This window comes from Panthera leo, chromosome C1, assembly GCF_018350215.1.
Source record: "Panthera leo isolate Ple1 chromosome C1, P.leo_Ple1_pat1.1, whole genome shotgun sequence".
NCBI lineage: Eukaryota > Metazoa > Chordata > Mammalia > Carnivora > Felidae > Panthera > Panthera leo.
The window spans coordinates 161,058,168-161,078,880 of record NC_056686.1 but is presented as its reverse complement, the minus strand read 5'-3'; the positions used below and the strand labels follow the sequence as shown (position 1 = coordinate 161,078,880).

Here is a 20,713-nt window from a genome sequence, read left to right as displayed (position 1 = left end):
CAGGATACCTGAAGATCTAATTATAGCTAAAAATCTCTTCCAATAGCTACATAACTGTTCTGGTTATCACTGTTGAGCAACAAATTACCTCGTGATTTCTGCAGGTCAGGAATTCAGGAAAGGCTTGATCAGGCAGTTCTCTCCCACCGTTACAGTCAGTGGCTGGACTTACCTGCTTGCAGCGGGATGTCTAGAACAGCCAGGGGCTGGCCAGGTATTTCTTTCTCTTTCCTTATGGTTTCAGGTTTCCCTGTGCGCTCTCTCTCTCTCTCTCTCTCTCTCTCTCTCCCTGTGGACTAGTTGGGCTTCCTCATAGCATGATGGCCTTGGGGCAATTGAACTGCTTCCACAGTAGCTCAGGGTTCCGGTGTCTGTGTTCCTGGAAAGAGACAGCAGCTGCCTGCCTTTTACAACATAGCTCCAGAAATCATGCAATCACATTTGCTTTATCCTTTTGGTTACGACCAAATCAAAAGCCTACTCGAATTCAAGGAGAGGGGACATAAACCACACTTCTCCAGGGAGAAGTGTCAGTGACACGACATACAGGGGATGTGGAACGTGTGCTCTGGCATGCATGATAATATGATAATAACTCTGCTAAGCTCGCGAAGCCCTCTGGCAGCTGTCTTCTCGTGGAGACACATCCTTTTTGCTCTGGCTGTTACAGCCCAGCTTAAGTTTTGAACAGACCCAAACATGAAAGCAAACTTGCGAAAAAGAAGCCCTCAGGCAGGCCTTTGGCAGAAGACAAAAGACTAGAACACTGTGCAAATGTCAGCAATCACGAATTACATGATGCCCCACCACCTTTTAATGGGGCTGAAATGTATTTCCAGTTGTTTTCTAGGGCTATAGATAAGGGACGGTGGTGTTTCTGCCACAGACATTTCACATGCCCCTCCTCCTCTCCCTCCCTACTTAGCTTCACAGTTCAAAGTTTCTTTTTCCTCTATGAATATTGATACCAATTTCATAGCAGTGGGTAGATACCACTGCAAGGTATAGAGGAGATAGAAACTTACTCATAAAAAGCTGTATTAAAAAAAATTGTTTAAATGTTTTATATTTGAGAGAGAGAGTGAGACAGAGTACGAGTGGGAGAGGGGCGGAGAGAGAGGGAGACACAGAATCTGAAGCAGACTCCAGGCTCTGAGCTGTCAGTGCAGAGCCCGACACGGGGCTCGAACTCACCAACCGTGAGATCATGACCTGAGTCGAAGTTGGACGCTTAACTGACTGAGCCACCCAGGTGCCCCAAAAAGCTGTATTTTTAAATTTTTTTTTTTAACGTTTATTTATTTTTGAGACAGAGAGAGAGCATGAACGGGGGAGGGTCAGAGAGAGGGAGACACAGAATCTGAAACAGGCTCCAGGCTCTAAGCTGTCAGCACAGAGCCCGACGCGGGGCTCGAACTCACGGACTGTGAGATCGTGACCTGAGCCGAAGCCGGCCGCTCAACCGACTGAGCCACCCAGGCGCCCCAAAGCTGTATTTTTTAAACAAGCTATGTTTTAAAACAGTTAATGTCAGTACTCTAACACCTTCCCATTGTCCAGAATCATTCGCTCATTTATTCATCCATCAGAGATATGAGGACATGTACACGCCAGCGGCTACACTCAGTACCCATAAACATGTTAGAGTTGGCGACTGTTGATTCTCTCCATAGCCCACAAGTCCTACTGAGACCTTAAAAAATAACATTTGTATTAATTTGGCCTCTTTCAACTGCCAGTGTCAGAATTTATTGCGCTATGTAGCTTGGAAAACCAGAGAGGTACCACTAGATCCAGGAACCCAGATGCACTTGAGATTGTCAGTTCTCTCTTCATTCCCTCATCTCGTGATTCTACCTCTGCCTGTGGGTAGAGTTGGCCTCGTTCTCAGCTGCCACAGACACAGTTCTGGAGGACAATGGTGATCAACGTCCAATTCTGTGGCCTCCATCGCTCCCACTCCAAAGGAAAATTTTGATTGGCCGTGCTCGTATCCTACGCCAATCACCCTGCAGCCAGAGCTGTGTCCACTGAAAAGGGGATGGAACCGTGAGTAAAGGGCAGAGTGTGTGGCTGCACAGAGAACTGTAACATGCCCACCACAATGATGCTCACACTGCCTCTTTCTTTCTATTCCAGTTGCTAGGGCCATGATGCCAGGCTGGTCTTTCTGCCTCTGACCTCTCTTAACTCTAGAATACGACACCTCATCAGCAGGTTCATCTCCTCAGAACTTCTCTTCATCATGCCGTTCCCCTTCTCAAAAACCTTCCAAGGGTCCTACTGCCCGCGATACAATCACACTCACCTGGTGTGGTGTCCTCACCAAATCTGCCCACCTGACCAACCTCCTCTCCCATTTCTTCCTCCACAGACTCTCTTCTCTGCTGCCATGGGTCTATCTGTCCCCCAACAAAATGACGTTCCTGCCCAGTGCACTTGCTGCCACTGTTTCCCTTACCCGGAGGGCCCATTTGGCCTCCATTTCTGATTCCTATCCATCATTTAGAGACCCTTCCGAGCCCTGTTTCTCTGGGAAGCTTCTCTGACCACCTCGCCCCAGAGAAAAAGGGTGGTTCTTAGAATAGCATGACCATTCACTTTCTCCAGGATAAATCCTATAATTCCATAGATGCTGTCTCCCAGGACTCATTTCTGCTTCTCTTATCATCTTGTTTTCTCTTTTCTTACTCAGATAAGTTTTATTACATTTATATGTGGCAGGAAAGGCACAAAGCGTCAGGCCCTAAGGATCAGATGGACTCTGAACGGAGCAAGTTCACACCAGAGACCATAATGGCTTCAGTACAAACGTGAATTGATTCATGGGGGGCCCCAAACTCACCTGCTGCCCCCGGAAGTGTTTTTGACAGACTCCCCGGAAAAAAGAGGATCTGGGTTGTATAGACAGCTCCAGCCCAGGGCAAGCCCAAGATACAGAACTAAGTAGCCTCTGGATCCAGAGGATGGTACCTCAGACAATTTAACCATAATTTCCTTTCAAAATGTGAAACAAGAAAAGGTCAGGAAGGACATTTGACAAATGAAAGAGAATATATTGTTAACAATTCTTCATTTTAGTTAGCAAACTTGCATAAGGGATGCTTTGATGGATTTAAGTACTCCTTTGGAACATTTTTTCCTGCTATAATAATCCATTCCATTGTGTTATAAAATAATCGTAATCACCACTCAGTGTCCCAAGTCAGAGCAGGAGAAAAGAAGTATTAAGAGCAAGAAGTATCAGAAATACCTTACATGCTGGTTTTCTGCTTTTTGAGAACTAGAAAGCAACATCTCTTTGTACTGCTGTGATCACTGCGGCAAATGCTTACAGGACTGGTGATGTGACTGTACTAGAAAGGTGTACCAGGAGAAGAATCGTAAGACTGAAGAGTAAAGGGGCTCTGTGGAGGACCCATTTGGAGAAGGAAAGTTCTCTGTGGTCAAGAGAGAATTAGCAATGGAGTAGAACAGAGAAACAAGCCTGGGGCCTCCTTTGAAAGCTTAGGTCCTTTTTTCTTGAGCAACACTGAGGAGGTGAGCTGGGACTCTCACTCTTCTTGCGTTTCTGCCTTTGGGAGAGAGTGCATGAAACAGGAAAAGCTGTGGCCGGGCCAGTGGCTTTCGCAGACATGGTGGGTTTGACATAACCAGAGAGCAAGTTCTTGACTGACTGCACAATCTAGTGTATGAATGAAGATCCAGGAAATGCCAGGAAGGAAACACAAGAGCATGTGCACTCCCAAGGTTCCACAGCCATTTAGGAAAAGAGGAAAAGAAGCTGGAGTTGAGGAAGAAGTGAATGCACTTTGCAGGCTGAAATTGCCCAGAATTTGCCAGTTCCTATATTACAGTTTTCACACAGAGCATTTAGGCTAGGTATTTTCTCTTGCATAAACTTCCTGCATAAGTTTTCTCCAAGAGTATTTATCCCATGTTATGGTATTTAATGAAGCTAATAATTGATGGAATTCATAAAAAAAAAAATGTCATGGAAAATGGAGCACAGCAGTCATCCATTCTGAAGCAGAAATGATCCTCTCAGGATCTAGCCCAGGCATGTCTGGAAGGCACACGTGAATTACACAGGAAGGTGGCCTAGACTCCCATACCACACGTTTATTGTGCCAAAGTGTTGCCCTCAACTCATACCCGTGGGCTCTTGGGAACCCAGTTTGGCCAAATGGAGGAAAAGGCAAGAACTTCAGCCAGATTCACCAACGAGCTGGCATTAATTGTGTGTGTTGGCAGACAGTGGACTTCTGCTGTTCTCAGAGATGCCTCACTCAGAGGTGGTTCTGAAGGACAGTGGTGAAGGGATGTCCTCCCAGTGTGCAGAGCTCCGAGCAGCACACACGGCTGTTCATTTCTTATGAGAGAAGCTTGTAAAGGAGTTCCGGTCAACGACAAATGACTAGGCTGTGTGGCTGAAGGCCAGCCATGAATAAGACTGTGACATCGGAGACGGGAGTACTGGGGAAAGGGCATGTGCATGAATCTATGGGATCTCTGTGCTCCCTCATGACAGGGGAGAATCTCAACAACCAGGGGGACAGTATGACTCTTCCCATGAAAATCAGCCAGGTCTGTTCTCAACCACTCTGGTGCCAGGTAGTTTCCAAGAAACTTGGAGTTCTGACCTGCCCCCCTCCACCCCACCCCCCTGATGCCGTGGTTACTTTGGGCTCTTCAGGCCAGTAGAACAGCAGGCAAAGAAAGGAGCTACTGTATTGGAAAGGGCGTTTGCCCCTGACCAACACATCAGCTTCCTTCTTTCCCAGTGTACCCCTCAGGCCAGCCAGAGCTGAGAGACAGGGGAAGCTTGAAAACAGATTTGACTGAAGTATACAAGTAGGTCTAGACTAACTTATCCCTGAAAATTATTATGTCTAAAATATAATTAAAACCTAGGGGATTTGCTTGAGATGGCGTTAAGGTCAGAAAAGATCGAAGGGTGTGGTTGGAGAAAAATAAAACCATCTTCTGCTTCTATGTCATCTGGTTGAGCCTTTTCAGTAAACCACTTATAAGTGGATTATTCAGAAACATGGAGGAAAATCCCAGAAAAAACAGCAGAAAGACAAGACGTTGCCTCTAGAGAACATGGTGTCAGAGAAGAATATTTTTTTCTATTATGAGTTTTGCTCATATAATTTTAAAAATGATATACACATAAAACTTTGATAAAATAAAATTGAATTTTAGAAAAATTTTACTTAAAATTTTTACTTAAAGCACAAATTTTTTCGTGGGAAGGAGGAGTGGGGGAAGGTGACATGGAGAACTTAGAACCATGAAATGTGCCGGTGCTTAAGATTATGGGTCATAATTTTTGAACTAGATAGCTTTTGGAATCTTCGAGTCCAGGTTTCTTTATTTGTTTAATTTTTTTAATGTTTATTTATTTTTGAGAGAAAGAGTCAGAGTGTGAGTGGCAGAGGGGCAGAGAGAGAGGGAGACACAGAATCTGAAGCAGGCTCCAGGCTCCGAGCCATCAGCACAGAGCCTGATGCAGGGCTCGAACTCATGAACTGTGAGATCATGACCTGAGCCGAAGTCGGACGCTCAACCGACTGAGCCACCCAAGCGCCCCGAGTCCTTAAAGTTTCTTAATCTGGAATGCCTGGGTGAGGCTCAAGGGAGTCTATGCATATCCTTAAATATTTTTTATTCAAAATGCTGTGGGAGCGCCTGGCTGGCTCAGTCGGTGGAGCTTGTGACTCTTGGTCTCATGGTTGTGAGTTCCAGCCTCACGTTGAATGTCGAGATTACTTAAAAATAAAATCTAAAAAACAAAAGAAAAGCAAAACGTTGTGTACAGGTACATTCTGCAGGAGAGAGTAGACACTTAGCTCTCACTGAGTTCTTAGAATCAAAAAAAAAAAAAAAAAAAGAATTAACAACTACTGATCTGATGTCATTTACATAAAATAACCACAGAAGAATCTATACATTGGGAAAGGAGTGTGCATGTTTGGTAAAAGCGAGTGAAGTGACACACTGCACCATATTGTTTATAGTAGTAACCACGTGAGGGATCCGTGGGACTGTGTGGGTGTCAATGAAGGCTTTCACTTTCTCCATACTGTTTGGGTTTTTAAAAAATTTTTTGTTAATGTTTATCTTTATTTTTGAGAGAGACAGAGACAGAGACAGAGAGCAAGTGAGGGGTAGAGACAGAGGGAGAGGGAGACACAGAATCTGAAGCAGGCTCCAGGCTCTGAGCTGTCAGCACAGAGCCCGACGCGGGGCTTGAACTCACGAATTGTGAGATCATGACCTGGGCTGAAGCTGGACGCTTAACTGACTGAGCCACCCAGGTGCCCCTATTGTTTTGATTTTTTAAATAATGGAAATATATTAGGCATTCTTTGTCATGTTTTAAAACTACTGACTTAATGGATTCTTCTCATTTTATAGTTAAGAAAACGAATTCCAGAGATGTAGCCTAATTATTCAAGTCACCCACATTTGCAGAGGTGAGACGAGAAAGCAAGCATCCTGCATTCCACTCTTACTCCTATTCCGGTGATCTGCTGGCATTCTGAGCTGGTTTGAAGGGATCTCTACTACCTTTTGGGTTGATCCCTCTGCCAGACACGCTGTAAAGTGTTGAGTCGCATCATGTTTGCACATGTACGTACAGTTGTTTAAGCCAAACAGTTTTACAAATATCCCAACAATACCATCACCACTCCACCCATATAATTAGAAGGAAGTAGCAAGTGTAAATGGATTTGCACAGGATTTCAGTGCTAGAGGCATTCCAGAGCTTTTGAGTTTTGAACTCTTCTTGTTCTACTAGATCACGCTGCCTGATCAGTATGAGTAGTAGTTCTAAAATCTACCTGGTGAGGATCAGAAACTGCTGGTGAGCAACATATCCTGAGTAAGGAAGAGCAGGGACTTGAGTCAGACTACCAGGTTTGAACTCATTTACACTTTCCTGCCGTGTGACTTACACCATGCTGCTCAACACCCCCCAAGTCTGTTTTCTCATCTATAAAATGGAAATAATAACAATACCACTTCTTAGAGTTGCTGCAATAATGTGTAAAAGTACGGAGCATTGTGTCTGGCATAATTCAGTATCAGCTGTTATTCTTATCAGATGATTTTCAAAAGAGGATCGATCTGTTCAGGTGCAGAACAGCTTAGACAAAAACAGGAACACTGCATGTGGAAATGGAGTGTCAGGGAACACCTACTTAGACGAGGCTTCTGGCTCTGTGTTCCCAGGTAGGGGCAAGACGTCAAAGAGGGACATTTCCGGGAGAGGTCCCTCACTGCTCTCCTTTTCTATTGTGGCCACTTTCTCCTGTGGGCGGATTTCTTGTCCCTCACTCGCTTTGTGATTTCATGGGGTGGGAGTAAGTAAAACAGATGCTGAGCCCCCAAGGAGTAGCTGTGGGGAAGAAAAAGACTCCCAAGTCTTTTCCAATCAAACTGACAATTCAGAATTTGTTGGACAATTCAAAAATCCCTTCCAACACGTCTTCATGACCGTAATGTGGCACAGGGGTTCTCCCCACTGCAGGGTGCACGAGAGTAAGCAGGTGTGCCTGTGAAAATGGAGATTCCTGGGCCACATAGCTTGAAATTTTGATTGGTAATCCAGCATGGCTTTTGCTAGCTGAGCTTCTGAGAGTGTCTTCTGACCACCTGCTTCAGAATCACCTGTGGGTTTGTTTAAAGTCTATCTTCCTGGATAATCCTGATAGACATTAAAGCATGAAAACCACTGGAAAAGAAACACCTTTGTAAACCTGGCCTCTTCTGGGGCAGATCAAATAGGCAACGAGGTTATGATGGATTCGTTGTATTGTAACAACCTGGGTGCAGAGTGATTACAGCGATTTTTCCAAGCCCTTGACCAGTGGGGATCAACTCTCAGAAGGGTAAAACACCTGTCTATTTTTCACTGTTGGGAGTCGAACTCAGTAACTCAGAGGTGGAATCTTCCTTGTCTTTTTTTTAACAATCCCAGGCCATTGAGCCAAGAGTTTCTTTATGGTGTTGACTTATCAAATAAGTCACATCAATCTAGGATTAGCCTAGTCAAGAATCATGTGTTATTTATCGATAACTTTAGTTAAGAAGAGCTCATAAAAATTTCAATACTTGCCCAGCGCAAGTGGAGGGTAACATTTTTATGATGCAATAAACTCTCATTCTCCAGCACGGCAGATCAGGTTACATGAGTGCTAACAGATCCTTGCAGCGATCAAATTTGTACTGTTCAACATTTCGAATAAAATTACCGTGGTGCAAACCTTTTTGCGCAGGCTAATGAGACTTTAAGTGAGATCAACCAGGAGGCAGATCCAATCACTCACGTAAGGGCTCTCTAGTTTAAAAAATGGACTGCTCAGTGAGAGAAAGACCAATCACCCAATAGAAAAATGAGTGTAGCACTTGAAAAATTGCTCAGTTTTGCTCACGAGAAAGGACACGGAAACTCCAAGAGACCTTGTTTCACCTCTTGTATTGGTAATAATGAAGAAGGGTGATAGGCAAGAATCCTGTATGTTACTGAGAAAATAAGTTAAAAGGACATTTTTGAAGGGAACTTGGTCATGTCTATCAAAAATTTAAATGTGGTGAGTTAGTCTCAGCAAGTTTACTTTTAGGTATTCTTTTTACTTTTAGATGCATGTCCAAGGGATGGTAGTTAGAGCATTTTTATGGTAGCAAATGACCAGAAACAATCTAAATGAGCACCAGTAGTTAAATGTTATTAAATATTTAAATAGTTAACAGTTATATAGTTGAATACTGGTTAAATACATTTTATATTTCCACACAATCGAACACTTTTCAGTCACTGGAAACAAAGAGCCACATCTAGACAAACTCATAGACAAATTCCAAGATCTGTGGTTTACCAAAAGAAATTTACCATTTCTTTGCAGGCACTGTTCTAAATCCTCCACTTCTATTAGTTAATCATGAAATCATATGAAGTAGGTACCATTAATGTCCCAGTTTCAGTAATGGGGAAATTTAAGGGACAGAGAGGTTAAGCAACTTGCCGAAGGCCACACAACTTATATAGCAGAGCCAGGACTCAAGCCCAAACTCCATAATCCAGAGTTTGTGCCATTAACCATTATGTTGAAATGTGTATAGTATGCTGCCATTAGCATAGAAAACATTTATACTTACACATCATGCCCATGCATCATATACTTATATATGCAGAGACTCTCTCTCAAATGATAAATACGAAAACAATAACTGGAGTTGCCTATGCAGTGATGAACTAGGGCCTAGGATCACTGGTATGGAGACATTTGAATGATGTGTAACTCTTCGAATTTTGTAGTTGTACATATATAAACCCTACCCACCAGACCTCCATAAGAAACAAAAATACAAATGAACAGACAGCAACAGCAAAAAACAGATCACAACCTGTGCCTTGGAGGTCATGGATACCAGAGTGCCTCTGAGGCAGGCTGGAGTCAACAAGAGACTCTCTTCAGGGACTGGGGAATTTGGTATCGACATACTTGAAGTCCCGCTTCTTTTAAAGTAAAGAGCTTTATTGAGAGAATTCAAATTGTGTTTGCCACAGAGGGTGGACAGTTTGAGGACTCTGATTTTATCTGATTGGTTTTTCCCCAGTAAGGGAGTAAATCTTCCCTGAAACTTTTAATTTCTATGTATAAAACATTTTCCCAGTAGTCCTCTCGTGGAGCTCAGATTCAGTGTGGAAATCCCAGAGGGCAATCTACTGCATGTTCAAGGACATTTATATGAGTTCGAGAAGCCAATGTGGGGTGGTTTTGAAAGCTCTGTTTCACCCATTTTAAGCTCTGGTACTTGTATAAACAGAAATGCTAGATGGCCAAGATGTCAGATGAAGCAAGCCATTTATCTAAGGAAACACAACCCTGTATAGAATTTGTACAGTTCTTCAAAGAAAATTGTAGGGTAAACTAGATGATTCAATAGTCAAAATAAGAGCTGCTTACTTCAAACCCATTGATAGTGAGGAATGAAAGCTCTCTTTGGCCTCAGACACCAACACTGAAGTGGTCAGCTTCCTCAAGGGTGTGTATGGCTCTCCAGGGTGTTTTCACTTCAGCTGCAAACTGGGAACAGGCATGGCTTCAGGTGCTCTTCCCAAAGGTCAGACACTTATGGCCCCTCCCCTCATGCTGAAACTCAAAGCTCTGTCTATAGCCTCTAGGTCCCTAGGGAAAAGAAAATCCAGAAGACCCACAGTGGGCCTGGGCTGGTTCTAAGTTTTATTCCAACAAAGAAGAGTGAAGCATGCTGAGAACTTTACTTTTCTACAAGATGCTCTAAGAGACCTTTTCAGAGAAAGCTCTCACAGGTGGGTAGAAACTTCACTGTGACTCTGGAGCTCTTCAATCCCTTGGGGAGTCCCCTAAAGACATAGGTCCACTGTATTTTCCCTGTTGGAACACACTCTGGAGAACACAGACTATAAATACCCAAGAGGCTGGCCTTTCCCATTGGAATCTGCTCACCACCTGCCACCGAATCTGTGTATATTTGCATGGGCATTCTACCTGCCATTACTCTAGCATCTTCCATCAATCAATTGCTCACCTAACCTTATTCCAGTTCCAACCTCTCATTTCTGGCCTGGGTTCAACTTCTCTGGGGCATCCGTACTGCATTGTTAGCAACTCCATTTGCAACCGACCACATCTGAAACTGCCAGGTAGCAACTTGTGGTGGTGAAGTGAATATAGACTCTGGAGTCAAATGCCTAGATTACAATTTTGGGTCTACCACGTATCAGCTGAGTGACCTAGGGCCAGTTTCTTCACTGCTCTCTGCCTCAGTTTCTTTATCTGTAAAGTGGGGAAGTAATAGTATGTATGTCATAGGATTGATTTAAAAATGTAAATGAGGGGGTGCCTACCTGGTTCAGTAGGTGGAACATGTAACTCTTGATCACGGGGTTGTGAGTTTGAGCCCCACGTTGTGTGTAGAGATTACTTAACAATAAAATCTTAAAAAAAAAAAAAAGAATGTAAATGAGATAATCTATGTAGCCAACAGCACTTTTCCATTTTGGGTTTACATGAAGAGGAAGTAAAGCATAAGTAAAACGTTTGAAATAGGAGGAAGACATTCTTGGTGATAAGACTTAACACTGGCTTGGATTCCTAAGAGAAGGCGTGGAATCAACTTGACAAAATAAAATCCTTCTCTTGAGATAATCTAGGTATTCTCACTTGGTGATACCCAATGGAGCAAATGACCTCTCACCATCCCTTCTGAACTCTCATCTAACTCTTGACTCAGAGGCTGTATTGTGGGTTAGAGGAAACCCAAAGTAATGCTAACTTGGCAGGGGGAAGCCAGAGGTTCTAACTGCTAATCTCCCAAATGTGCCACTTAACTGTCGGCTAAAGGGTAGGTACAAGAAGACAGCTTGAGAACCCACCCCTCTTCTGCTCCATCCTTATGTTTCTGTTGCACAAATGCAGCAAAATGAGTAGCAATATTTTCATTGAAAATATGCCTCATGCAAATCAGTTTGGTAAATATGGAATTTAGCCTTTATAAAAGAGCACCTGTTCCCCCCTCCCATTCCTCCATTTAATTTTTGCATTCAGATGTGCTCTGCTCTTGCATAAGCCTGGTCCCATACACTATAACAAGAACAGACTTGCTGGTTTTGAATCCAGCCAAACACACCCCCCTATTTTCCAAGAAAAATCTTCTCTAAAAATTACAGGCACCTGCGTGTTGGTTTTCTAGTGGGCCTTGAAGGATATTTCCATAGGAGTGAAATATACTGACATTTTTAAAACACGAGAACCATTAGGAGTTGATAGGGACTCTCGTGGGTGAGGAGAGGGCAGCAGGGCAGACACAAGGGTCGTCTGGATCTGTCTGAGGCCTCAGTGCGGGCGGCGTTCCAGTCCCCCTCTGCGATGTGGTGACGCTTGGGTTAACTGCTCTTCTCTGCTGAGGAGCTGGGATTTTAACTCAGTTGTGGTTTGGTCTGGGTGGTTTCCTTTTTCCCTCACCATCAGAGAGATATTTTAAAATCACAAACAGAACCTGGGGAGAGGAGGCCCAATTTGACACCTTTGAACCTTGATGGGGCCACTTTATAGGTTCAGATTTAGAGGGATTGTTGGGTGGGGACGTGCAACCCGGGAGAGCCTTTCAGTGCCTTTCATAGAGGGATACAGAATCAGAGTTTCCTGAAATGGTGTTTTTTGTGTGAGACCTGTCAATAGAAATATCAAACTGTGAATATACAATTGAACTTTATTATCCCTTTTGATTTTGTAACTACATAGGTATGACAGACAGAGGCCGATTTGAAAAGAAACTCACAATTGCCAGCGTGTCCCTTGTATGAATCCCACGGCTGGAAGTTTTTCTGTAAATCGGCATCTTCAGGTAGGGGCTGTGCAGGTGCCTCCCACTGGCTCCCGAGATATGTTTTAATTAAGGAACATGAAATCTCTCAACCTTCCGTTACATAGTGGAATTGCCCTCGTGCTCTGAAATGTGGCTCCAGAGATGGCATTGTGGTGCTTCATATTTACTCTCTGCAGAACTTTCATTTCAAAGATTCTTACTTTGTGAGCCGAAGGGCTTTTTCTTTTCTTTCTTTTCTCTTTTTTTTCTTTCTGCTCATCCCTGAAATGGACGAACGCTGGAATTCGAGAGTCAAGCTGTGTTCTTTCTGCCTCTGGCATCATTAGAGAGCCGAAAGGTGGAAGCCAGTCTCCAAATGCTTGGCCTCAAAATGAAAATCTTGCCCCACTGAGGGATTCAGACAGTCTGGGCCAAGGCCCCTCTTGCCCATGGTAGCCGGAGCCAAACCAAAGGACCATGCTCTTCCTGGTTGTTCTCAGTTGCTTAAAGTAACAGGAAGTGTAGCTCCTTATAAGCTAGGCCTCCCCAGAGCCTTTCCTCCCCAAAGCCTGCATCGTGGTAAAAGAGAATGGCACAGATTCTTCAGGAATGAAGTCGCTCCTAAAGAGGCTTTCGATTTCAACCACATACGCAGAAATTACTAGAAGTAACACAGATTGATAAAGTGAGGTGCACACTAGCTAAGGGTGGCAAAAACCAAGGCCAAGGCATCTGATCTATATCTGCATCCATACGTGAAAGGCTGGACTAGACGATCTATAAAATATTCTTATGGTTCTAAGGCTCTACAAGTGCACCAGCTGCAGTTAGATGTTGAGAAATTAATGGAGATACAGAGAAGACATAAAATACAGTCATTACCAGGGATGCCCTCCCCTCATCATCCTCTACCTCTGGAGAGGAGAAGAGGGAAGGAGGATTGAGGAGGCAGACAAAGGAAATTTTAGCTTTATTTGCAATTCCTTTCTTTTTTATTTATTTACGAGGAGACCGTACTCATATTAGTTGTGCAAGTTAAAAATTAATTTGAAATCCAGCCCACTCTAAAATGAAGTTAGAATGGACCAAAATGCTTGCTTCCTCTCCCCACGGCAAGCTGCAAAACAATGTGCTCACACTTACGACAATTCTATATATTTTATACAGGCATACATATGGACGTAAGTGTACAGGGAAAGTTATGGAAGTACACATATACCAAGCTGATGGCGATGGTTAGCTTGGGGGGTGGGAGGTGTGCACTGGGTAATGAGAGTTAAAGATAACTTCAGACTTACCTGCAATGCTTTAAGATTTTAATAGGAGGAATGTATTCACACATTTCCTATCTAATGAAATCATACAATTTACACACATGAGATTTTAGGGTCAAGTGTATATATAGGTGTGTGTACATATATGGACATATGCACACATGTATATATATGCACATGCACACATACACAGTTTCTGCCCCAAACAAGAATTTGCAGTATAACTGGAGACATTTCAAATGTATGAACACTCAACAACTGGAGAATGATCCTTAGCTCAGCTCGACCTCACTGGGAAGCCTTCCCAAAGTGTTCACACTGACCGTGCTCTTCTTGAACGCCTACCTTCAACATCACCTCACTCCTCATCACACCCATTCTCCCTCCCACTGTCTCTTTGGGTCCAGTTTTGTGATCCCTGAAAAAGGCAAGATCCCAACATTTATCCTCTGTGTTTCTACCTAGGAGGCACAAGCCTAAGTGCCTCCTACCATTTGCTATTCTTCAGCCCACTCTGCTCACCTGACTCTAAGGGAATGAATGCCTCTTCCACTTCTCTGCTATAGGTATGCCCCCAGGGAGCCCACGAGCATGCCAAGTCAGAGTCCAGAGACCAGCCCACAGCTACTGCATCACAATCCCGAGGTGAGGGCACCAGACACCCATATCGGTAGCCAGCACCCTGAGGAATGCTCATGCCAGGTCCAGTTGGCCAACACTGCTCAGAGGTCTAACATGGCCCGCAAGTTACACCGAGGAGAGAGAAAGAAAACACATTTCTCTCCCATGTGGGATGTACTAAAAATGACTTTAGACTCTCCTACGCTCATGGATCCAGAAAGGAAAGCAATTTGGCATTATGCATCAAAAACCTTTAAAAAGCTCATAGCCTTTTATCCAGCAATGCTGCTTCTGGGCATCCGGATGAAAAGAATCAGAAACGAAGATAGAGATTTATGTATAGATATTCATCATGCAGTTGTTTATGGTTAAGTTTGAAAATAGCTAAATGAAGCGTGATTCTTCCACAGTGGTACTATACAACTATCCAGAAAGAGAAGGGGAACTTTTAAGTGCATGGTTATGCTTATGGCTACTTATTAAGGAAATAATCAGGAATCAAAATGGTATCACGAACACACTCTTTCTATAATGAAAAAAGAGGCAGAGAAAAAAAGGCTGGAAGAATAAAGGCTGAAGGGAAGATTAACAAAAAGAGGTGCCAAAGAGAGAGATACCTGATAAGCCAGAGTTAGTTGACATAAATCAGCCCTCAGCCCTTGGCATTCTATCCCATCAGTACCAGTAATAAAGAAAAACTGAGCAGATAATTTGGTTGACGATGTGGGAGGCAGAATATCACACAGCTGCTTTACCCACAGCTGTATGGCTTTGCAGTGTTGACAGTTTGAAAAAAGAGAAAGACAAATAGAAAATAAAACCTTGTATTGGGCTGGGAAGTAAGCAGATGGGCTGGGATGTGACCCACACAGGGAGTCGTGGTTTGATTAGTAGAAGTTACTGATTTAACTTGAATTTCAGACCTATAATTTCTATCTTTTAATGAAGTTTCCATTATTTGGAGTTTTCTCCCCCCTCAGGGCTTCTAAGTTTTTTTTTTTTAAACCAATATTTATTTCTATATGTTTTGTTTCATGCTTTGAAAAGTCTTCACAAACAAAATCACTATAATATACATTTTCCTTTGAAGATTCCACACCCCTTACCCAAACCGTCCTCTCCCCCCACCCTCACATGGTAAGTAAACTCTTTGTATTATTGAAAACCTAAGCTTTGTAGACATAGGAAAAGTGAAGTGGTGGATTAAGCAATTATTTAGTGACCTTCAGCTGGGTAGACAAGCTGCCTAAATGATCCCATACAATGTTTTTTTCTCACTAGCTGTATTTTGTGTGTGTGTGTGTGTGTGTGTGTGTGTGTGTGACCAAAAATACGTGAATGACGGCCTCAACTCTTCTTTTCACTTTGGCCCAAATCATCTTGTTACCGCTACTTAGGTCAGATGTCAAGTAATTAAGAGAATGATATTAACACATCAATTCTGAGAATTCTCTGTTTTATGAAAGCATCTATTTTAGAACTCTTGCAGGTGGCTGCAGCTCACAAAGCCCGTCAGATGGACTGGATGCAAAAAGGTTCAAGGGCTGCTTGTGTTTTTCAAATGTTATCTAAGGAATCTTTTCACAAACCCCTGCTATTGTTCGACATAATTTTTGTGGCTCTTGGGGACTTAAATGCAACTGAACAAGTTTAAAGGAACCAAAATATGACAAAAGAAAGAATAGTCCCCTATTATAAGGCATTCTCTTCTTTTTCTTTCCCTTCCTCCTCCACCTTTCAACCAGTGCCCTAGGCTGGCTGATGCAACTTATGTCTGAGAGTGCTTGAAATTTTAGGGTTTTGACTGCACTGATTTAGTAGAATATTGGAAGCACTATGCACATATTAGGTTACCATAAATTAGGGAGCTTTTTTTTCCTTTCTTTTTTTTTTTTTTTTTTGAACATGAAGACATTGAAAAGCAATGTATGGCTGCTGGTTCAGGCTCATTTGACTGGCTTAACACTATGTTGATAGTAATTATAATCTTCATGGAATGAGATGCTCAGTGAATGTGATAGCATCCTCTGTATGGCCAAGGAAAAGTACTCTAAATACTCTAAATATTTAAAATTACTTGTGAATTTCAAAAAGCAAATAGAAATACATCTATTTCTTCCCTTTTACTTTATTGTTTTCCTCTTCTTAATCTCCCAAAGCCTTTCCATTACTTAAAAAAAATCTTTTTCAGGGGCACCTGGCTGGCTCAGTGGGTCGAGCATGTGACTCTTGATCTCGAGGTCATGAGTTTGAACCCCACATTGGGTGCAGAGATTACTTAAAAAAATCTCAGAGTTCTGTTTTCTTGTTCATCCTGTATGTAGTAATAATAATGGGGACAGTTTATATTTATCAAGTAATTACTATATGCAGGACATGGAACTAAGCACTTTACACATATCACTTCATTTAAAACTCACAATAGCCCTATCAGGTCAGCACTGCTATTCTTTCCAGATTGAGACCATTCACCCAAGGTCCACAGCTAGTAAGTGTCACAGCCAGGTTCAGGACCCAGGGTTTCAAGTCCTGACACCATGCTCTCAACTATTATAATGGACCATAAATGCATATTTTCTACCCTGGGAGATACTGATCTATTTTCATACTTACACAAAGAGCAATTTATTTGCATAAAAGGAGAATACCCTACTAATGCTCATTAGATTTAATTATGTTTTTGATTAATAAGATTTGACGCAATAGACACATGATACCATTTATATATTTAACTTAACACTAGCTTTAATAGCATGACACTTCCATGCTTACCATAAAGTGTTTTTTCATGGGTTTATTCATGTATTTCTTTTGAACTCCTTGACTTGATTTGCCTCTAAGCTTTGCTCACTTCACAGTAGAAACAGCCAATGAACACTCATTTGTAAATTAAAGTATAGCAGACTTAGGAGATGTTCAAGGGGTAAAACAGGCAATTCTCCCAGCAAATAAAGCTCATCAAAGACTGTGCCAAGGAGAATGACTCCAGGAAACCAAAATACAGTGTTTTCATCCAATATCCCCTATACCACTCCAATAACCACTACCACTACCATCCATGATTTGAGAAGAAAAGGCTATCAGTAGAGAGAGAAATCAAGGGTCTCTCCAGGCTAGCAACTAGAAAATCATAGGAGAGGCAGGAAGTGAGTGAAACCCAAACTAGTAACAGGCTAGTCTTGGAGGCTGGTGGAGATGAGAGTTTGATGCTAAAACTTGGTCTGCAAAGTAAAAAATGGATTTAGGAGCAGTCAGGGCAAAACCTCAGGTTTGTTCTGTAGAGGATAAGAAATCAATATGGAGCAGAGGTTAATGAAAGAAAGAGAGTTTGTGCACAAGGCCAAGACTAAAGGCTGCAGGGGGCTGACTGTGAGTCTAGGTCAGAAAATGAAGGTCAGGAAGCTTTGGCTTTGGGGCTGGGGCTCATGTCTAGTTCCTGCTGACCCCAGCTTGGACAGCCCTGGAATGCCAGGCTGTACCCCAAATACCAGTACTCATGTCCCTCCCAACCCACTAAGTGCCTTGGGAGGGACCCCGGGATCAGGTACGGCTACATCATTTACAGGTCAAAATGAAAACACTGTTAAAGATACTAAATTACAAGCTTTTTCTTCTACGGCCTTGTTCCCTTGACTTGTTATGATGTTTTTCCATTTGTTATTTAAGATCATTCTAAGCAAAGAAAAATTACAATTTCAAATTACTGGCATGAATTTTACCGTTCATCTTTATATCATGCGATTCCACTTTTAAATGCAAATATAAGAACATTTAACTTGTATGAGGAATCACTGAAATGACACAATTTATATTTCCTAACTCGTACATACATATGTATTTCATTCTTACCAGAACAGTGAAAATGCTGTACAAAACGTCAACCCTTTATTTTACTCGTTGTTTAATACATGCACATTCTACCAGCACTTTCTGTCTTTAGCTGATGAGTATGGAAGGACTGAGAGGAAAAAGAATTATGGGTTGCCCTAGCTTTTTCTTTCCTTCGATGTCATCTTTCCCAGCGTAAGTAGTTGGCTAATATGAAGAAGTAACATGGTTAAGAAAGACTATCATTGTGTTCCTTGGAGTTTCTTAGAACAGCATTTCCTTTTTTCCATGTTGGAGGCAAGTTGTGGTTCAAGTAGAAAAGAGTGGCCTCTCCAGGATGTCAGCATCCCCATTTACTCCGTCATAGATGTAATGCTCTTACCTTGTACTCTCTTTTGAGCCTTGTGGAACTCCTATGCATCATGCGTCCACAGGAGCTCTATGCTTATGGAACTTTGTGAATTCTGTATGTGAACGGGGCATCAAGGAACAGTGGACATGCATATGGTGCTATCTCCTCTGCTCACAAACATGCTCCATTGTCCCACTGGACTTCATTTACAAAATAGAAGTTCAAAGAAAAAACTATTAAGAAATTCAAGATAGCAACAGCAGAGCATTAAGCCAAGCATAGGACCGTTCTGAGTTGGGGGTCCTGTTCAACCGCACAGGTGGCACATTCGTGAAGCTGACCTTGCCTGGAGTACCTGCTATTGTATAACTAGGAAATTATCCAGTGGTATCCTGAAATGTAGGGACTTATATTACTATGACTAGAATAGTAGTAGACAAAGACCTATACAGGAACAGCAATATACCTATTCACATAATGGGACAGAATTCCCAGTAAGTGCTCCTGAGTGGATCCACTCACCTGACCAGTGTTCCAGGACACTTGCTCAATGCCCCTCAGGAACTCTTCCTTGATCCATGAGCCCCAGCATATCCTAGGCCATGTAACAACCCTAGAAATGATTCTAATATGACTTGAATAGCCAGGAGACCCAGAGCCCCCTCTCTTTTACCTTCCTCCTCTTTCTTTTCCCCCTTCTTATTTTCTCAGCAAAACCCACGTTCTGCTGTTCCTTTCTACAATAATTAAATAGAACTCAATGGCCTACAGGAAGGGCTTCGAAATTAGAAAGAGACACTTGTTACCTTCCTTAGTTGGATGAAGGAGGAGAAGAAGACAGTGGGAAATACTGTCTATTCCTCCCCATGAATTTATACTCCAAAGGCTGAGCAGGAGGTACTTTCTGCAAAACGGTATCTTGTATACAGGGAGATAGTTTTGTCTTTGAATTATTTAACAGACAGAAGATTTGAAGCAGAGGAATTGTGACTTCCTAAAATTACAATTACACTGATTCTCTGGAACAAATTCTATGATTATATACCTATTTTTATAGAAATCAAGCCAAAGCACAACCAGTGATCTGATGTACCTGGGCAACTTTTGAACAATGCCTTTCCCAGAGTATTCTCTAAAGTATTGACCCAATATTCTCATTACTGAGTACCAGAATTTATAAATTGTTCATTGTACATACCTATATATTGATGTATACTACTACTTATATGAGAAAATGGCCTTATAGATATTATACATCTATATATTTATATATGTAGATGACCTACATCTATATTTACCTACATATAGCTAAAGGAAAGAATGGTCTTATAGTCTCATGAGCAACTTTGACAGCTCAAAGAGCTTCTTTGATTGGATAAGAAATCTCATGTAACCTGATTTAAGTTGCCAATTTCAATCAGAGTTTTCCTCTGTGACAGAGACAGTCATGTACACTGATCTAGTTTGGTTGATAGTAACAGTTCTAGAAATCCAACACAGAGAGTGTTTTTTAATACAAATGTATACAGGATTGGAATGTTGATAAGACATTTGCAAATGTATATAGAAATATGATAATTTATACTATTTTTTGATAAGACTCCTGGTTGGCATTAGTGATGTGTCATATGATTGCATTAATTGCAAAGAAGAAACTCAAAATGGCATAATTGTGCCTGATGTTCAAGTAATAGAAATGGAATTTAAAGTGTTGTTAGAAAATGGAAAATGTTATCGAGGTGAAAAGGTTTTAAAAACATGAATGCAAAACCGAACCATTAGCACATGTAACCCTTTCGTGGTATTATGAAGTATGCAGCAGGGCTCCTACAATACCTGCTGACCCCCGGCAAGGATAAAAGACAGATGGGAGGTGAGTGTCAGTCTCCAGTGGGTTATCTCTGAAGCTACTTAGTGAGGTGAGGTGGCAGGCGGGGGGAGGAGTCACATGTTGTAATGCCCTCACTTTGTTAGGTCATAAGTACCTAGGTTGACGCCTTTGATTACTGGCTATCTTAGTGTGAGATGCAGCGTCATATGGTGGTCTGGAGTGTGGACTCCACATACCGCACTGCCTGAGTTCAAACCTTGGCTGTACTGCCAAACAGCTGTGTGTCCTTGAGCCAATTACTCTGCCTCTCTGTGCTTTTAGTAAAATTTGTAAATGTGGAGTCATTCCCTGTACCTTTCTTCAACCAGTTATAAGAATAAATGAGTTAAGGGCACCTGGGTGGCTCAGTTAGTTGGTCAAGCATCCGACTTCGGCTCAGTTCAT

At 42.2% G+C, this 20,713-nt stretch overlaps 1 long non-coding RNA gene across 2 annotated transcripts; it reads right to left on the bottom strand.

Annotated features, from left to right (window-relative positions):
* Positions 1-1,746: 1,746 nt before the first annotated feature.
* Positions 1,747-20,472, bottom strand: LOC122227888. Of its 2 annotated transcripts, none has more exons than XR_006206261.1 (3): positions 20,275-20,472; positions 18,961-19,051; positions 1,747-2,030 (listed from the first exon to the last, which is right to left on the bottom strand). It is a non-coding gene; the product is annotated as an uncharacterized LOC122227888 (long non-coding RNA). The 2 variants fall into 2 exon arrangements; XR_006206262.1 differs by lacking the exon at positions 1,747-2,030 and adding an exon at positions 12,226-12,932.
* Positions 20,473-20,713: the final 241 nt, after the last annotated feature.